This window comes from Lampetra fluviatilis, chromosome 15, assembly GCF_964198595.1.
Source record: "Lampetra fluviatilis chromosome 15, kcLamFluv1.1, whole genome shotgun sequence".
NCBI classification, from domain to species: domain Eukaryota; kingdom Metazoa; phylum Chordata; class Hyperoartia; order Petromyzontiformes; family Petromyzontidae; genus Lampetra; species Lampetra fluviatilis.
Window position 1 is genome coordinate 13,302,321 of NC_136289.1, and position 19,587 is coordinate 13,321,907.

The 19,587-nt window shown below is 53.2% G+C and overlaps 1 protein-coding gene across 3 annotated transcripts in view; it reads left to right on the forward strand.

The window, feature by feature from the left end:
- The window catches only part of LOC144936249 (RNA-binding protein 47-like), a 46,984-nt gene continuing 27,397 nt past the window's right edge, over positions 1–19,587 (forward strand). For 2 of the 3 annotated variants that reach the window (XM_078863293.1, XM_078863297.1), the window contains exons 1-2: positions 1–124; positions 307–383. The gene's annotated coding sequence lies outside the window, so the exon portion shown is untranslated. Of the gene's footprint in view, positions 125–306; positions 384–11,931; positions 12,168–19,587 lie in introns of all 3 variants that reach the window. The other variant, XM_078863294.1, reaches the window with a different exon arrangement.

The following is a 19,587-nucleotide window of genomic DNA, read 5'->3' on the forward strand; positions in this document are numbered from 1 at the left end:
GGAGGATTTTTCGCAACTCCGACAGCGCCAGTAGCTGGGGACCGGCCATCGTCGTCGGCACAAGTTCACTCGGCTCGCCGCGTCGTCTGGCTCGCGAGCGCCCACGGTTGTACCCACAGCCCAGGTGTGAGAGCAGCCACCCCCTCCTGTCCAGAGAATCCGAGCATTTGATCGCGCGCGGATCACGGGAGAAGCGACGCAGATACATTTAACGGCGCAGGAATGCAAAATCAATCGAACATCGTCGGGCTGAGTTGTAAGGGAGAGAAGCCTGCTTGATTTGCATATTTTGTGATTTTGATTCAGGTGGTGTGGCCGACGGAAAGCGGATCCAACCAAGTTGGCTCGGAGGCAGACCCAAGTGGCAGCAAACTCGAGTGCAGGTGAGACACGGAGGCTTGCGTCTCCCGCGGGCGTGAGTCTGCATCTTTTAAAATCATTAGTATCCCGAATTATTCCAAAATTCTGCCAGCCGCGCATGCATATTGGATGACGCGATGACATTCGAAATCTATTCATGCCCTCACCATATGTGTGCAAACACAGTGTGTAATAATGCGCTGTTGTTTTTTGTTCGGAGGGGATTATACAGTGGGTATGGATAATAATGAAACTATTATTCATTTAATCTTTGCTGATTGAACCAGAATGATTTGACATTTCCGCAGAAGGTCCCTTCGGGGTTGATGGTGTTTGCGGGTTGCAAGGCGAGTTAGCGTGTCATTAGCTTGGCGTAGGTATGTCTCTGAGTGCCGTGGTGTTTGCGAAACAGGCTGTGTGCATCGTGCGTCAAAGTTCGGGTTGGGAACGCAGTCCCGGCATTTTTAATGCAAAGTGATTAACGTATTATGGGGCTCGGCGTGGAAGCTTAAACCCCACTGAAAGCAAATCTTTTTAGAGTTCAACCTTTTGTACGGCTTACTTAAGCTTGAGAGTGCGCACATGATTTACGTAGGTCTTGGTTTATTTTATAGCAAACATTACTTTTTAAATTATCACCTTTTACTTAATCTGCGTCCTAATTAGACAGCAAATGCAGTTTAAGTAACGAGTAACCGCTTGGGAAAAAAATATACCGAAATGAAGAACATGTAGTCAGACGGTCCTGCGTGGGTTTTGTCGTTTGTAGTATTTCGTCACACGCCGATTATTCAATTTGTTTTGGTCAGGCGAAGTCACAAGGCCCCCTCGTCCAGGCGAGCCAATGGGCCGCCTGTGCTGACGGGAGTCATGTGAGCTCCGCGATGACACTAGGGGGCGGCAGGTGACCTCTGCAGACGAGGGGGAAGGGGGGGGCTGGCGGTGCATGGCTGCAGCCAGGAGCGTGGGCTGCTGGGGGGAGTGGGTTTTGGCCGTGTGGCTGGGCCCTCCTCCCAACCCTCCCCGTGCCGTCCAAGGCCAGATCGTCAGACGCGTTATGGAATGTGTTGGACTTGGCTTTTTTTTGCGGTATTTTATTGAACACATTAAAATGGTTGGGTACAAATATCCGAACAATGCACTCGGTTTAAACTCGTCATCAGTAGCGGTCGGTGTTAAATATGTATTTCTTTTTATATGGCCGGCGAGCTCAGAGGTCAGAGCGCTGAGCCGATACGGCTGAGAGCCTGGGTATGAATCCAGAGCCGGGTTATCTCGTCTCGCGAGTTGACGGTCTCGGCCTGGTCACCAAAGGGTGCTCACAAAACAGGCCATTCACATAAACGTGGTACGGCGCCAACTAGAGCTAATTTCCCAGCTCTGAGACTTCAAAATATAAATTTGACTGTCCTGCCAGCAATCATCACTCTCTGTCGAAGGGCGGGTGGGCAAGCACTCCCCCACCCACCCCCTACGTTGATTTAGCAAGAGGCCACGTGCAGGGATCTCAAAGGTAGCTCTGTGGTATACATTTCCGTGGACCATTTTCTAATACTGTAGTACAAAGGTTGTTCCACTGCTCTGTCAGAGATCCGAATGGATACTTTGTATCGTAACGTCACATCGATAGTACAATACAATTGGCCGAAAAATCTACGCATTTTTAAGAAGCATGAATCGGTTATTAATGTAAATACGAATTGTCCTTGTGTTTTAATTCCTGGTTGTTTGGGGTCGCTATTCTATAGAGCGCGCTACCTACCGTACGCCGCCGAGTGAGACCACTTATGGGCCACGCACGAGACGACAAAACTGTCGCACGCACGGCGACTTTTCCTTGCACAATCCGGCGGAACCTGTCCCTGCCACAGTGCGGGAGCCAAAGGCCGCGTGTTTGTTATATATATTAACAATAAAGTACAAAGCGATAAGTTAAACCAACCATACGGGATTGCTTGCGGAGTGCTCCCGATTTGCATTCCCTTTCAGACGTGCGCGTGAACTGAAGAGATTGCCCAGCTACTGGTGGTTGGTGGTGGTTGGTGGTGGTGGTGAGGGTGGTGGCGCTCGTGTTGACGGGGGGGTGGGTTGTGTGTACACACGGTGGTGATTGGGGGGGGGGTTAGAGGGGGGGTGCGTTAGAGGGGGGGGGTCGTTGGGAGGGGGGCGTTAGAGGGGGGGGCATTGGGGGGGGCGTTAGAGGGGGGGCGTTAGAGGGGGGGGCTAGAGGGGGGGGATTGCGAGGGGGGGCAGTAGAGGGGAGGTGGGCGTTAGAGGAAGGGCGTTAGAGGGGGGGGCATTAGGGGGGTAGAGGGGGGGTTGCGAGGTGGGGCGTTAGAGGAGGGGGGGGGGGCGCTAGAGGGGAGGGGACGTTGGGTGGGGCGTTAGAGCGGGGGGAGAGGCGGCGTCTTTGGAAGGTGATCCTCCGCTTGTGTTCGTGTGCTCGCCCCGCCGTGGAGATGCCCTCAATGGGAGAGTGGCGCAAGCACGGCCTGGCAACGGCAACGCCGCCGCCGTCACCGCCGCCGTCTCCACCGCTGTCGTTGTCCGGGGCGTTTGTCCCGGGGCCCCCATCGGTGGCTGTGTCTGTAGCCGATGGCAGCTTTTTGTTGTTGTTGTTGTTACTGCAATGGGACAGTCACAGGGCCATCGAGATATGGCACGGACCGTCACCCGGGTCGCCACCTGGATGGTCCTTTTCTTGAGGTCGCTGTCCGAGAAAACATTTAAGTCTTCCTGGAATATTACAGAGTAATCACACCAAGGCTGTAAATATAATAATATATATTGAGGGGGACACACATCCCCCCCCCAATATTCAAATATGCTCAAAATGTCCCCCCCCATATATTGCTATAAAATAGATTTCTGTTTATATAATTGTGGTTATGGTTGTACTGTATTACTCCCTAATCTCTGCCATTACATACAATGAAACAAGAAAAGGTAAAACAGAAAAAACAGCACAATGGAATACAATACACTATTAGACATTGTTGTAAAAAATAAAATAAAAAGTCCATCCTATATGTTCGTGAATTTTTATTTTATTTTAGGCAGGAATCGACAGTAAATTCGTTTTCAAATGTAATTTTTTTTCTGGGGGGGGGACCCTCTGACCCCCTGGAAGATTTGGTCCCCCCCAATGTTGACTCCATGGCTACGGCCTTGCATCATACACACATCACTCAAGACGACGCACTGTTACTTGCCTCACCCCTCTGTGAGCACCGGTGAGATGTTCGTCTTTCCGCGCTACGTCCTGGATGTTGCAGCCTCAGCGGTGGCAACCCCTGACCTTTCATACCCAAGTCAGCCGGCTGGCACGGTGGTTAGCAAACGTGCTTCGTAATTGACTCAGCCCCATATCCCTCCCCGATCAATGGGAGTTTCACTTTACGGGACATCCATATCTGGCTGTCCTATATACACACAAACACCCCTACCCACATCCTTACCCACACGTCATCACCGATTGGAATTTATATTTTCCTCCATTGGCTGCGGTCTGCAAGCAGCGATGGGAGCTGCCCGATGCTCCTTTTGCTTCTTTGAGTACTTGTAACGGGGAGGGATCGTGGAGGGAATTCAACAAACGAATCGACGCCACGGTGTAGAGATGTTAACTACCTGGCCTGGCATACAGGAGGTCGTGATTTAGATCCCGACTCTGGCCGCTGTATATTTGGAGTTTGCGTGTTCTCCCCGTGGTCGCAAGGAATTCCCTCTGGGTCCTCCGGTTTTTCCCTCGCACATTGAGAAACATGCTTTTAGAGTATTTGGCTGCGAAACATTTCCACGCGATAATAAGCCCACTGCATTGTGGTCAAGTCGCTTCTAAAAAAGAGCGATGTAGATCAGTGAGCCTTACCTGGTAGAATAAAAATTGTTAAATAGCAAGGGGCCGTCCATAAATGACGCCACGCACCTGGGGGGGGGGGGTCAGACATTTGTGACGATGTGTGACGAGGAGGAGGGGGGGTTTGAGAAATGTGACATCACATAAAAATGCGCAACTTTAAATAAATATAGGCAACATGTTCTACTTAATTAAATATACTTTTTGAGAAACGTTTTCTCCTACAACATCGGAGTGCAGCGCCACATTAAATACGCACTACAATGACAATAGTTTAAAGCGATTTGAAGCATGTTTTATTTTTTTTTGGGGGAGGGCGAACTTTGTGACGTCATATTTGAGGGGGGGGTCTAATTTTTTGTGACGCCGTGTGACGAAGGGGGGGGGGGGTAAAAAATCGTCCAAAATCGCGTGACGTCATTTATGGACGGCCCCTAAATCTAATTGTTGCATCGTGGGATCATAAGGGAAGGGGATGGGAGATCTTCATTCAACCGCGGATTGACCAATGAACGGTCATGGACTATTAATGTAATGTGTGCTGGCGACATGATCTGTCGTTACTGGTTCATGAATATGGGGCAATACAAGAAGAGTGGTCTCTGCATTCAGCTGGTCAGCTGTCTCAAGCAGTAATACAGGTTCTGCGTCGAGTGCTAAGCAGGCACCGCTGAGACCCTGGAGTCGAACCGAGGTTCCATCCACCCGTGGTCAGCCCGTGGTCCAACCGGGTATCCAACCCGTAACAATTTTATTTGGGTCTTTCGGTAAAGTGACGTAGATAGGTTCAAACATAATTATACCCCAAAGAATATGAATTCCTGCAGTCACGAAAGCTTTAAGTCAAAACCCGTAACAAGTTCACTGTTTCAGCACGATCACCAATCACTGCAAACTCCATCTCTGAGGGGGGGGGGGGGGGAGATTATAATAATTATAAATAAAAAGGTTGATTGCTCCTAGCAGGCGATGCGAGGGGTTGTACAACCACAGTGTGGCTAAGAGGCAATTGAAGACATCTCGAGGAGTATTTCTGTAAAGTCATCTCACCGAAGTCCGCACGTGTCCTGCCAGGCCTGCGGAATGGAAATGTCTCCATGTTGTGACGATGCAGGCAGGGCAGGTGCAATACGAACGAGAGAGAGAGAGAGAGGATGCAAACACGCGAAAAAATAGCTTTACTCTTTTGTTTACAGTTGAGCAGGCACAGTTTAGCGTTCAACACATGTACTGTATAAGCCTGGCATGCAGGCTGTGATGCCAACAGGACCTATTTCCTCGTCTGTAAGCGAAGTCGTGCATTGCGGTCTTTTACTTTCGAGCAGGTGATTGCATTTTGGTATCACTTCCTGACTAGATCGTCGCAATCATCATCAACCATGATCGGTCCACTGCTAGATGTAGGCCTCTCCAAGTAGTGGCCCTCTCCCAGCGCTTCCGCGGTGTTGGGTGACCCACCTCGCCAGGCCCCCTCGTGGCCACCACTCGCGGCCTCCACTCGTGGCCACCACTCGCGGCCTCCACTCGTGGCCACCACTCGCGGCCTCCACTCGTGGCCACCACTCGCGGCCACCACTCGCGGCCACCACTCGCGGCCACCACTCGCGGCCACCACTCGTGGCCACGAGTGGTGGCCGCCACTCGTGGCCGCCACTCGCGGCCACCACTCGCGGCCACCACTCGCGGCCACCACTCGCGGCCACCACTCGTGGCCACGAGTGGTGGCCGCCACTCGCGGCCGCCACTCGCGGCCACCACTCGCGGCCGCCACTCGCGGCCACCACTCGCGGCCACCACTCGCGGCCACCACTCGTGGCCACCACTCGCGGCCACCACTCGTGGCCACCACTCGCGGCCACCACTCGCGGCCACCACTCGCGGCCACCACTCGTGGCCACCACTCGTGGCCACCACTCGCGGCCACCACTCGCGGCCACCACTCGCGGCCACCACTCGCGGCCACCACTCGCGGCCACCACTCGTGGCCACCACTCGCGGCCACCACTCGTGGCCACCACTCGTGGCCACCACTCGCGGCCACCACTCGCGGCCACGACTCGCGGCCACCACTCGTGGCCACCACTCGCGGCCACCACTCGTGGCCACCACTCGCGGCCACCACTCGCGGCCACCACTCGCGGCCACCACTCGCGGCCGCCACTCGCGGCCACCACTCGCGGCCACCACTCGCGGCCACCACTCGCGGCCACCACTCGTGGCCGCCACTCGTGGCCACGAGTGGTGGCCGCCACTCGTGGCCACCACTCGTGGCCACCACTCGTGGCCACCACTCGCGGCCACCACTCGCGGCCGCCACTCGTGGCCACCACTCGCGGCCACCACTCGTGGCCGCCACTCGTAGCCACCACTCGTGGCCACCACTCGCGGCCACCACTCGCGGCCGCCACTCGTGGCCACCACTCGTGGCCGCCACTTGCGGCCACCACTCGTGGCCACCACTCGCGGCCACCACTCGCGGCCACCACTCGTGGCCACCACTCCGGCGGCGTCTCGGTTGCCCGACTCGTTCCCGCAAAAGAGACGCGATCCAACACCACCACCACAACCACTAACAACAGCCAACAACATTCTTTGTTCTGCTCACATCCTCATGACTAACGCGGATATGGCCACTCGGCGCGTTGGGCCATTGGGGGGGGGGGGGGGGTCCGCACTCAGCAACGTCGATAAAAAATCGACACCCAGCACCTTCGATTAGCACGGTTGGCTACGTACGGTGTGAAAGAATTTCAACATACACACGTACATAGACTCACACAGAGACACATAGACTCACACAGAGACACATAGACTCACACAGACACTCATAGACTCACACAGAGACTCATAGACCCACACATAGACCCATAGACTCACACAGAGACCTAGACTCACACAGAGACCCATAGATTCACACAGAGACCCATAGACTCACACAGAGACTCATAGACTCACACAGAGACTCATAGACCCACACAGAGACACATAGACTCACACAGAGACCCATAGATTCACACAGAGACCCATAGACTCACACAGAGACCTAGACTCACACAGAGACCTAAAGACTCACACATAGACCCATAGACTCACACAGAGACCCATAGATTCACACAGAGACTCATAGACTCACACAGAGACCTAGACTCACACAGAGACCCAAAGACTCACACATAGACCCATAGACTCACACAGAGACCCATAGACTCACACAGAGACCCATAGACTCACACAGAGACTCATAGACTCACACAGAGACTCATAGACCCACACAGAGACACATAGACTCACACAGAGACCCATAGATTCACACAGAGACCCATAGACTCACACAGAGACCTAGACTCACACAGAGACCTAAAGACTCACACATAGACCCATAGACTCACACAAAGACCCATAGATTCACACAGAGACTCATAGACTCACACAGAGACCTAGACTCACACAGAGACCCAAAGACTCACACATAGACCCATAGACTCACACAGAGACCCATAGACTCACACAGAGACCCATAGACTCACACAGAGCCCACAGACTCACACAGAGACTCATAGACCCACACAGAGACCCATAGACTCACAGAGAGACCCATAGACTCACACAGAGACCCATAGACTCACACAGAGACCCATACAGTTGTTTTCCTCCCCCCACACCTCCGATTAGCACGGTTGGCTACGTACGGTGCGAAAGAAGTTCAAACACGCATACGTTGCAGTTGATATCGGCAATCGTCATGGCTGCACCCAAGTGCCCCGAAAGTGCCCATCATCATCGCGGGCGATAAAACGCGGGCCGTGTTTGTGCGTCGCTAAACTCGATTGGCGACGGCCGCGTTATTGAAACGAAGGAGGCGTTACAAGTTCGGGCTGAATCACCAAACCCTAAACGCGTGTAAAGGCTTGCGGGTGCTGGCCCCCTATTTGTGTACCTGCGTGCCTGGTGACACAATGTGGGTGGTGGTGAAGTGAGCGGAGTAGTTTTACCTGAATGTATTCAGGTGCCTGGAAGAGGAAGGGGGGTGCTGGATGAATGCCCCTTGCTCAATAGAGCACACACGGGCGTATTTGCATGCGAGCTCGTTACACAGACACACACGCACGCCCGTAGACAAACACACGTGGACTTGCACGCCCATCCATCTCCAACAGCCGTTGTCAAGTATTGGGGGCGGGGGGGGGCTAGCATCTTGGCGTGCGTAAAGTGTGAGCAGCTAGGAAGGACGCGTGAGCTGTGATTGGTATACCGAGCGCTGTCACCTGCCTCCCTATACCCTCGTGCGGACTGCTTGCTGCTGCTGCTGCTACTGCTGCCTCTACGTTTGCGTTCCCGAAGCCAAAACGTGAGGCTCGGCCACTGCCAGTCGCTTCGTTGGCGCGGTGGTTTGTGCTGCTGCGACGGCGACGGAGGCGAAGCTCTCGTGAGTGCCGACACGGAAGACCGCGTCCACGAAAGGATCCGTTCAATTAGCTCCTCCCGACCCCCATCACCCCCACCACACCAAACAAAGACAAAGATCCCCCGGAGAGGCTTGTCTGATTGTTGGGGCAAGTGCTGTTGGCGAGCGCCTACGAAGGCCGGAACGGTACGCGAGGGGGTGGGCGGGCCAGCACCACGCCCGGCCGTCTTTATCTCCCCAGTGGCGATGCTTAGACACGGCACCAGGTACTCATTTGAGGCTGAGTCGACCTAGGGGAGGCCCAGCATCGGTTTCAGATAATCGTCACTGGGTGTTGGCCGTGAGCGGGAGTCGAACCCGTGTCGCCGGGATCGTAGAGCAGCGTAGCGCTCGCCGCTACGCTCCCCGCCACCCACCCTCCCCGCCACCCACCCTCCCCTTCCCAGCGTCCTTGCCACCCATCCTCCCTGCCACCCACCCTCCCTGTCCCAGCGCCCCGTTACGACGCCTCCCCTCGACCCACCTCCACCTCCTCCTCCATCCTCGGGACGAGCCACCGACGCACACCGCACGCAGCGCACCCGCAGCGCCGATACCCGCAGCGTTCACAACGCAGCGCGCCGCACGCGTGCGGGCACAGGGGTCGGATTCGATTCTGCGCGCCCGTCTGCCGCTGCTCCTTCGCCGTTGTTGATTGTAAAGGCGCATCAGCGAGTGATCACAGCGATTGCCCGCGAGGGCGGGCGGGAACGCGGGCGCCGATTTGAAAGGCCGCGGCCCAGGCGGTGGCGGTGGAGGAGGCGGTGTAGCCCGTGGCCCCGCTCGGCTCTTGGAAGCGCTGGGAGATCCTCGAGGGGGGCTTAACTCCTCTAAGGTATCCCAGCCTCTCTCCCGCGATGCCTTCGGGGATATCGTCGAAAGCGGCTGCGCCCATCGCTACCACCAGAAGCAGCGCTAAGTTAGTCGGCTTGTCTCTCTGTTTTTCGTGTTTAAAAACTAAAATAACCCCACCACGAGCAGCCGGTGGAACTTTCGTCGCGTCCTCGGCGGTACGCGGATTTCGTGTCGTCGTGCTCGCTCTCAGGCTAATCGGTTACAACGCCGTCAAGCGCTAAATGTTGGCGCGAGGGGTCCGCAATCTATGGGTGAGTTTCGAATATGTTTCTAGAACACATTGTCCTGCGGAGGGAGCTGGTAGGAACGTTGGATTGCTCGGTCAATGTCCAGGGTCAACGGCGGCGTGGTGTGTTCCGCAAATATGCCCGACTGTGAGGGCGGGCGCAAGCCGGCGTGAGTAGGTTAAACGTTGAGTTTTATAAGGGCACCACGGGGTGACCAGCCCCTCCCCACCCAGCCCCACCCCTCCCACCCCCCAACCAGCCAATCCCCACCCTCCCCACCCAGCCCCTCCCCACCCTCCCCTCCCCACCCAGCCCTTCCTTCCCCACACAGCCCCTCCCTGCACGACGGACACAATAATCCCCTGTGGGCTGCTGTAACCAGGAGGTTCCTACCGGTATATCTGTATTCCTGCATGTGTGCATTATGAAAGGTAATCATCATTATAATCATAATAATATCCGCACCTGCGATTATCACGGTTGGCTACACACGGTGCGAAAGAAGTTCAACGTACACATTAATAGCAGGCCACACGTCCTTTGGACGTGACACTCCCTCCCTCCCTCTAGCCAGCGACCAAATTTAGCTATTTTATGATACTATAGCATGCGATATGAGAGTGTTACAGCACATTCTGTGCCTTTGTGTGGGATACACGGCCGAGCGGAGAGGGTGGCAGGGTGGAAGGCGTCGTGCCGTCAGCCCCACTCTCCCAATGGCCCAATTGGATTACCCTGCACACAGGAGTGTTCGTCATTTGCAAGGCCCCTTCAGTGCGGTCCCCAACGTGAGCGCCCCCCCCCCGACAAAACACAAATGGTGGAGACACCCCCCTCACGCCCATCATCGCCATCGTGCTGCTGTCAACCCCCCAATGGTTTCAAACGCGTGGCGGCACTCACACGCTGACGATGTCTTATCGGCGAAAGTGGCAACCCCCTCTGAAAACGAATGAAGGGCGCTGCTGTAGATGGTAATTGTCGCCTCCATGCTGCAACCAACTTGGCAGGAGCCATCTGAAGGAAAGTCGATTAGCTTGCGCGTTTGTTTTTGTATTTGTTTGCATCTTTCTCCCGGCTCGTGCCCTCGCAGCGTGCTGTGCATTTGTATGTTGAATGAAAATATCGCTTTGGGGAAGAAAAAAAAAGAGATAACAGAGGAGCTTTAATGAGGCTTTCCTGTGTAAACAATAGGTGTAACAATAACGGCATTGTCTACACTGTATTGTTTTAGACATTGCGTCTGGGCTACAATCACTTCCTTACCGAGTAATTTAAATGCCCTTCTGTTCTGGCAACCTGAGATGTACTGTATGGTGGTGAGGGGAGGGGGTGCAGTATAAATAATAATAATAATTCTGTAATAAATTCTGCTGGTAAAGTTTGAAGACTTAATTTCAGCCAGAGCTGTCCGGGGACTGAGCTATGAAAACTATTCCCCTTTGCCAGTGCGCGGTGGAGAATAATTCCATGATAATGTAATCCATGATGTTGTTGATGATGATGAGGATGTTGATGATGATGAGCGCCATTGAGCTTAGCAGGGACCTGATGCCACGTGCCACGCGCTCTGCCACTGCGGCATCTGCGGAATCTCGCGACAAAAATAAATATGTATTTCAGCCTAAAATGTTGAAATGTTTTTTTCTCTCTCTCTCTGTCTCACTTCTCTTCTTATCAAATTAGTCTCCGTAGACGAGACCGAAAAAACTGGTTTGGAGAGTTTTTCGTCGCACGGAAGGTTTACACATGCACGAAAAAAAAATCTTTCAAAGTGTCGGGGGCGGTGCAAAATGCATTCAACCTTTCCGCATACTACTCCTCCTCCTGCTGCTGCTGCTGCTGCCAGCCCAAGGAACCGGTCCGGGGGAGGGGTGGTGGTGCTGGGGCGTTACGTAATTGATAACTCGAATCGGTCGAGTTTCATTCCTCCGGTCGCGTCGACTCTGTGCAGAGAAGTGACGCACGCCCCCTCCGCCCACCCACCTGTGCCGTCATCCGCCGCGGTATGTCACATGACAGCGGCACGCACGCACACACACAGCGCGCGCACACACGCGCGCTGCGTGTGTCACGTTGGGTTCCCCCTGGCAACAGGCACACTTCCTCCTCGTCATTTTTTTTCTGCCTCCTCTCTCTCTCTCTCTCTCTCTCCTCTCTCTCTCCGCTGACCCGCGCCACTGCAGCGACGTTCCCCGCTTGCGCTCCCGCCCCTCGGAGCTCGGCACGCAACTTCATCAGGGGCAGGTGGCAGCGGCGCAGAAGGCAGTGGGAAACGACAGCGCCGCATCTCTCGAATAGCTGTCGGGGTTGGCTTTCTTCTTTTTCTTCTTCTTCAAAAGGGGGGCCAAAGAGAAGGAGGCGAAAGGGTCCCGATCCCTTTCGACGGAACAGCGACAGCCCTCAGCGTGGTTCTCAAAAGGTTCGTCGCGTGGTCCGCGTGTGTGGCATTTGCAGATACTTTGCGTGGCTCTGGCTGGTTTTGTGTGGAAACTCTTGAGGTCTAAAAGTCATTGAATGAAAATGTAACTTCCTCCTCACTGCCCTACTTTGCCTGAGTGCTCCGTATCGATCGTGCCTTGTGTATTTTTTGTTAAACAAAAATCGTTCTCCTCTTTTGGAGTTTTCCCCGTTTCTCGAAGCGGTGCTGTCCTGTTCGTTGCTCAAGTTAAACGAAGTCATTTTTTGTTGTTTTGCAAAGCCCCCCTTTACAAGTGTCGTGTGAACATTACGTTCTCGCCCATTCAAAGTACATATTTGATTAACGTATCATCTGCCCCTTAATAGCGTCCAAAAATACCACGGCTCTGACTGGTTTTTGTTTATCCACTTCATGGCTGACGACGGTTATCATCCCCGCGGCACTGGCTCACGTTCCTCCCATCAGCAGAACTTCTAACCCTCCTCCGCCTCCTCCTCCTCCTCCTGGCACTTGAGTCGACACGGGTTTGGCCCTCAACACGAGGATGGAGGGCGCGCAAATACCCGGGAGCGCCTGCCCCTGTCACGAGCCGAACGAGCGCAACTTTGCCCGCGTTGCATGTACAGACAGATCAACGTTTCAGTTTTGTTTGCGCAGTCCCTACTTCTCCTTTTCTTCCCTCTCACGTCCCTCTGTCTCCACGCAGTGTTACCGCTCGCAGCCGGATGGCTCACAATTCAGAACAAGACACTTTTATCGGCTTTCGCAACGACACCTGCTAGGGGAGAAACAGGAAAAGCAGCCCGGCCGATCAGCCGATGAAAGTTGGGAAAGGCCGTGAGTGGTGCCCTTCACGAGGACGCTGATGTGCGGGAGTAGCCTCAGAGACGAGCGTTCCGTGGGGCCACGCAAAAAGATCAGCCGTAAAAACATAACAGCTGCTCCCCATCCTTAGCCTGAGCGATGGCACCACAGGCCTGGTGTGTTGGGATATGAAGGCGGTCAAGGCAAAGGCGTAGCCCTGTGATTAAAAACTATTAAACTATCTCTATGTTAGATTTGAAGTTTTCGTGACTGCAGGCATCCATACTCTTTGGTTCTTTCGGTAAAGTCACGTGGGTATAAGATTTAATAAATTAAATCACGACGTTTCGATTGCAACATAAAAAAAAATGTTTGCAAAAAACATTTTTCTTGCTGTGGTTTTCCCACCTGATGATGATTGCTTGTGTTGCAATCGAAACGTCGTGATTTAATTTATTTTATTTTATTTTATACCTACGTGACTTTACCAAAAGAACCAAAGAGTAGTTCTATGTTGCCAGGAAAGACCCACTGAGCTATACGGCTCTTTTTCAGAAGTGACCTGGTCACAAATGATAACTCAACGAAGTGGCTTATAACGTGGAAATTTATAGCAGGAGACAAATGATGTTGATTCTAAACGTGGAGGGAAAAACCTGAGGACCACGTGAAAAATCCACGCGACCACGGGGAGAATGTGCAAACTCCAAATATACAGCAGCAGGCGTCAGGGTTAGGATCGAACCCACGACCTCCCGGATACTAGGCGAGGCTCTCACGCCACTTGGCGAAAGGGCCCCCATGAGAGGGGAGCTTTAAAGAAGGTAGTTTGACCGAATTTTGTTCGCCGGGCGGACATCTTTGAAGAAATTTGAGTACCCATACTTTACCACACCATGCGGAAACACTTCCGATCGAATAACTAGGGTACCCATTTATACCGCTCGCTGGACAGAGTTGGCAGAGGGGGAGGATTTGACGACAAACGTGCCCCATTGTTCCAACTGCTGCGCCAGGAGATCTTGTCCTTACCCAGCAGAGAGGCGTCTGGCCTATGAACATCTGGCAGTTCACCAGCACTGAGTTTAGGCAACGCCTCATTCTGCTGATGAGACGCTGTCAGAACCGGTCCAGAGTTTTCCTTGCGCGTTGAACCAATGCTTCTAAGATTACGCACTCCCAGAAGGCCGCGGAGCTGATGGGATGTGTGTAAAAACGTAAGTTTACGTGTTTTTTTTAATGTGTAGGGACAGAAATGGGAACGAGGCGTGCTCTGTCATTATTTATTGTGGATCGCGAGTCCAGGGTGCTCACACTTACGGCACGGCAGCGTTCCCACTCGTGGGGGATGCAATTGGGTGGTAAAACTTCCCGAAGTAATAATGAACACGTGCACGTGTGTTGAACTTCTTTCGCGCCGTACGCAGCCGACCGCGCTAATCGGAGGTATTGGGGTACGCGCGACAGCGCCGATCACGACGCGCCACGGCCAAGCTGCTTTTCTCAAGAAAGATTTAATTTGTTTTGCCAAGGGTTTTCAAATCTGTCTTTACTGTGGAACCTTTGTACGAACACGACTTTATATTTAAATATATATATACGTAAACTCAAACTGACCCCCCTCCCCCCCATTCGTGATACAGCGCACATCAAGTGCGGTAGTTGCGCTCCGACATGGCCCCACAGAGGGTTGCCACTTGTCCTGCCTTTCCTCGGATCATCTCTTCCTTTTTTATTTATACCGAACTCTACTGGGCAATCTGAAAATTTGTCCTGGGACATTAAAGGGTCCCTGTTTGTGTCAGCGGCGTGATAATGCGGTGGGCTATCAGGTGAAATATGTAAATATTACCAGGGCAATTAAAATCCACCGTTTTCGTCTATCGGGTAATATTAATGCACCGTTCCAGTCGAATCGTTGCCGTGTAGTTCCCCGCTCCCATTATGGTATCGTGACATACTATTCTTCTTCTTCTTACAATGATGTGTCCCGTTTTTTATTCCTGTACCTCAGAGATGGCGAGCACAGTCACGCGCTTCCAAAACGATCCTCCACTCCAGCTACGGCTGGTGGCTTTAAATTCACCTTTTGCTCGACGGGCACGGCGCTGATTTCTAGTTAAAATAGGAGAGGGCTGTTCTCAGCTGATATTTGTTTAAAGACGTCTCTCTGTTTCGTGCGTTACGCCATCGTTACTCTCGGCGGCAGGTCATGGAGGAGACGCTGGGCCCCCACGCAGGGAGGGGCTCAGGCGTCAGTGGGCACACGGAGTTCTCACTCTTCACGGTTTCCATGCGATGTTCACGCTGCCTCGGAGACCCTGAGATGGAACAGCTTTCTGATCGAGCCGTCCCGACCCTTATCGCTATTGGGACAGATAACACACGAAGCCGGGGCGGTGGCGGTTACACACGTGGCCTGTACTCCAGCACCGTGTAGGCAAGCGAGGGTCGGTGGATGGCACACACATGTCCTGAAACTCCCTTACGACGGGTGTCAAGGAGGAGCCGTACCCTGGCCTGCCAGGAGAAGGCGGTACAGCAAAAATGTGGACTCCACCTGTTCTGTCTGGATGGAAGAGAGCGATTCTTCCTCTCGCACGTGAGATTTCACCGGGTGCGTCGGTTTCCTCTCACGCATGAACACTCATTAATCGGCCGATACCACCACAATATGCAGAGGATCCCAGAGCTTTGCACGTTTTTGGAGCCCCGTCATCGCGTGGCTGCCTTCAAGCTCGTCTGTGGTTCCTCCTCGCACCTCTGAGTCGTTCTCTCTCTACGAGAGCGGGGAGCGAATACGGGGGGGGCAGGGGGGGGGCAGGGGCTTTACATTGCCCCGGTCAAGGTCACCTGACATGTGGTGAGGTCAGCGCATTGCGTAATCACTGTACTCACAGCGGTGGTGCCAACCCACCGAGAGCTTAAAGCAGAAATAGTTTTTCGAACGCATCACGTGACTACAAGCAGTGCGTGAAGCAATTAATTTACTTTACTAATTACGATTATTAATTGTGATGTTCAAATTATAAGCTGTTTTGTGTTTATTATAATCTAATTGTAAGTTTTGTTTCACCCCATAGGGGCCGTCCATAAATGACGTCACGCACCTGGGGGGGGGGGGGGTCAGACATTTGTGACGATGTGTCACAAATGTCTGGGGGGGGGGGGGGGGTTGAGAAATGTGACGTCAACTTTAAATAAATATAGACAACACGTTCTACTTAATAAAACATAATTTTTGATAAATGTTTTCTCCTACAACATCAGAGTGCAGCGCCACATTAATACGCACTACAATGACAATAGATTAAAGCGATTTGAAGCATGTTTTATTTCTGGGGGGGGGCAGAGCTTTGTGACGTCATATTTGAGGGGGGGTCTGACTTTTTGTGACGCCGTGTGACGGAGGGGGGGGGGGGTCAAAAATCGTCCAAAATCGCGTGACGTCATTTATGGACGGCCCCATATTTGTTCATCAATACCGGGCCCCACCTTAACATTCTCGGTGGCCCTTAAATGGATCGCTTCGTTTGTGACTATGAGCGCCGCCACCGTGCTGGACTCGTCTCGTGTTGCAAAACGCTTCGTTGACTTGTGGGGCTTTTCTCCACCAAGAGCGTGTATCGCCATGTCGGCCTCTTCTTACGTGACAGGGCACCCAGCGACTGAGCATTACATAAGCGGGGGGCGGGGGGGGTGAGGGTTCATCTGTAACGGCAGCTACGTCCCGTCCCCCCCCCTCAAGCGACGGCCTTTCTCTCGGCGTGTAACCTTCGGTGCCATTTCTGACACTGGCAAACGGCCCGCGCGGTGATGCGTCCGCTGTACTTGAGCACGCGTTTGCCATTCCGCGAAGACGACTGCGCAGCTGCGTGTGAAACCACCCGCGCCGAGTACGTGGAACCTGCCGACACGAACAAACAAACGAGGGTCGTATTCTCAGGTTTTTTCGGTAAAGTCACGTAGGTAAAACATTAAAAGTAATGAAAGTAAAATAAAACAAAACAAAAATAAAAATAAAAATAAAAATAAAATTCACGACGTTTCGGAGGCAACACAAGTCTCCGTCATCAGGTGGGACCGTCACAGCCAGATTAGCTGCATCAAGTGAAGCAATGATTCAAAATGTAATCCCTTATAAGCAAGTTGAAGGGGGGGAGGAGAGGGGGGGGGAGTTCATCAGAATGTGGTAGCCAATGAATGGAACGTATCGGGAGGGAGGGGGGTGGGAGGGGGAGGGAGCCAACAAAACATTTGGCGACGACTTGGACGCGGCTGCTGCGCACGCCAACACAAACGAGGGTCGGCCCACGCAAGCCAACCGCGTGCCACCGCAAAAGCCACCGCAACATCACAATCGCCCCCCCCCCCCACAAAAAAAAATCTAATTACGAAACAGCACGCGAAGGGGCAGCATGGGGTTGGAGGGCACGCGGATAAGGGGGCAGGAAAACTGACGCCCGATTTCAGGCTTGATTGCTCGCGCCCCCGGTCTGTCCTTCAACAGCCGGGTAATTAAACTCCTGCTGTCACAGTTCCGTGGCTGGGGCGAGAGCATCCCCTCTGTCTCTGTAAAGGTGCAATTCCCAAGCAGGAAAAACCAGCCCTGGTGACGATCGCACGAGAGATTGCGGGAGATTGCGTCGCTCGCCAGTCCAGGCATCGCCCCGGCTGTTGTGTTTTTAAAAAAAATCACTGTAACATTCATTCATCAACATCGTCATCGTCAGCGGCCATGGTCAATCCATCGCTGGATGAAGACGTCCCGAATCCGCTACCATCTTTCAAGATCTTGCGATATCACAATGGCAATCATACTTTAATTTCACCTTTAGCATCATTCCCGCTAATAGCATCCCACAACGCTCTACGTTGATTAAATATATGAGAACCAAATCCCATATATTGCCATTCCCGAGCAAATGAAAACCCGACTACCAAGTAAAATTAAAAAAAGGAATTTACAAATTAATAAATGGCACATAATCCGCCGAGCACCTTCACCGCGCGGTGATCTCACCGCTCCGTCTCCTCGGAGCGTGTCCTGTCGGACGCGTTCCCTGTCGGACGCGTTCCCTGTCGGACGCGTTCCCTGTCGGACGCGTTCCCTGTCGGACGCGTTCCCTGTCGGACGCGTTCCCTGTCGGACGCGTTCCCTGTCGGACGCGTTCCCTTGCGTACATTTATCTGGAGGCTGAGTCGGAGGCACGTCGCGAGACCTCGTCCGCCGTGTGTTCTTGGCAAGCGTCGGAGTCACAGTCTCAGCGTTGGGTTAATTTGCCGATGAGTCACCAGGAAATGTTGTTACCTGCGACCTTTGGCCCTGGCATGGGAGAGGTCACGCGCTTTGTTAAATGGCCCGGCCAGGAGCAGGAAGCTCCCGCTTTGTGGGAATGAAGCAAAGTTCTTGCCCTGCCCACCAAAGACAAAGATCCCCTGTACAGCCTTCAACGGACTTTTGGGGCAAGTGCTGTTAGCGAGCACCTGTGAAGGCTGGCACAGTACACTTGGGGGGTGGGTGGCCAGTACCATGACCGACCGCCTTTGTCTCCCAAGTGGCGATGTTTTGCACACCGCACCAGATACTAATTTGAGGCTGAGCCGACCTAGGGGAGACCCAGGACCTGTTCAGATAATCGTCACCGGTGTCGACCGTGAGCCGTGCCCACGACCACCGCCACTCCCACCCCGGGAAACGGTGTTAATTTAGTTCGCATTTGTTTTTTTAATCGTGATCTTAGTCTATAGTCGTAAACAACTTACGGAAGGTTATTCAAGTATGAGTTGGTGTGAGGGTTTGGCAATTTTTACTCTTCCGAATATTTCCATGTCAGCCAAACGGTGAACCGAGTAATTGTATGTATATATATAAAAACATAAATATAATGTGCATTGTATAGCCGATTACCGTGTGTGCCCTTCCTGAGTGCACTGCTTTCTCAGTGCACAGCAACGTGACTGAACGCGCACAGTCCGAGTCCACACTCGGAGTCGTTCATTTCCTCCTCCCATCGTCGTGGGTCACGACTTTGGCCACGTGTAGCATCGCGCGTGATTTCCGTCCACTCATAGTCGTCGTTCGCTCAGTACAACAACAACGACGACGACAGAAAAACACAGACGCGCGCACATCACTAGGGCTCACCAACATTTCTCGTCACCGACTTCGTCAACAACACCAACTATCGTCGCGTTACTTTGAGACATCCCAGGAGTGGTGGCGGGGGTGGTGGGGCTGGGCATGACACCAGGCACATCTCTTCTTCCGCTTTGGGGGGGTGCCTTGCTCAGCTGGTCGTGTCACCCCGAGAAAGAGAAAATGTGCAATTGTATTCGACTGTGTCCCAGCAACAGCTGTGCTGCTGATAAGGAGTTGCTTGCCTCCGCCTCCTGACAACCGTTTATTCGTTTTGCTCAATTCCCAAACAAACCAACTACAGTTTGTAGGACTAATACTTTCGTGCGATGCACTGCTGATCCGGCGACCCGAGTTTAATTCCCTGGCCGTGGCTAATATCCGTTGCGGTCGATTATCTTTCGCCATCGCCGCACTGATCGGCGTGGCGAAGTTTGGTCAAAACGACACGCAATGGAGCCGATTCACGTTCGTTTC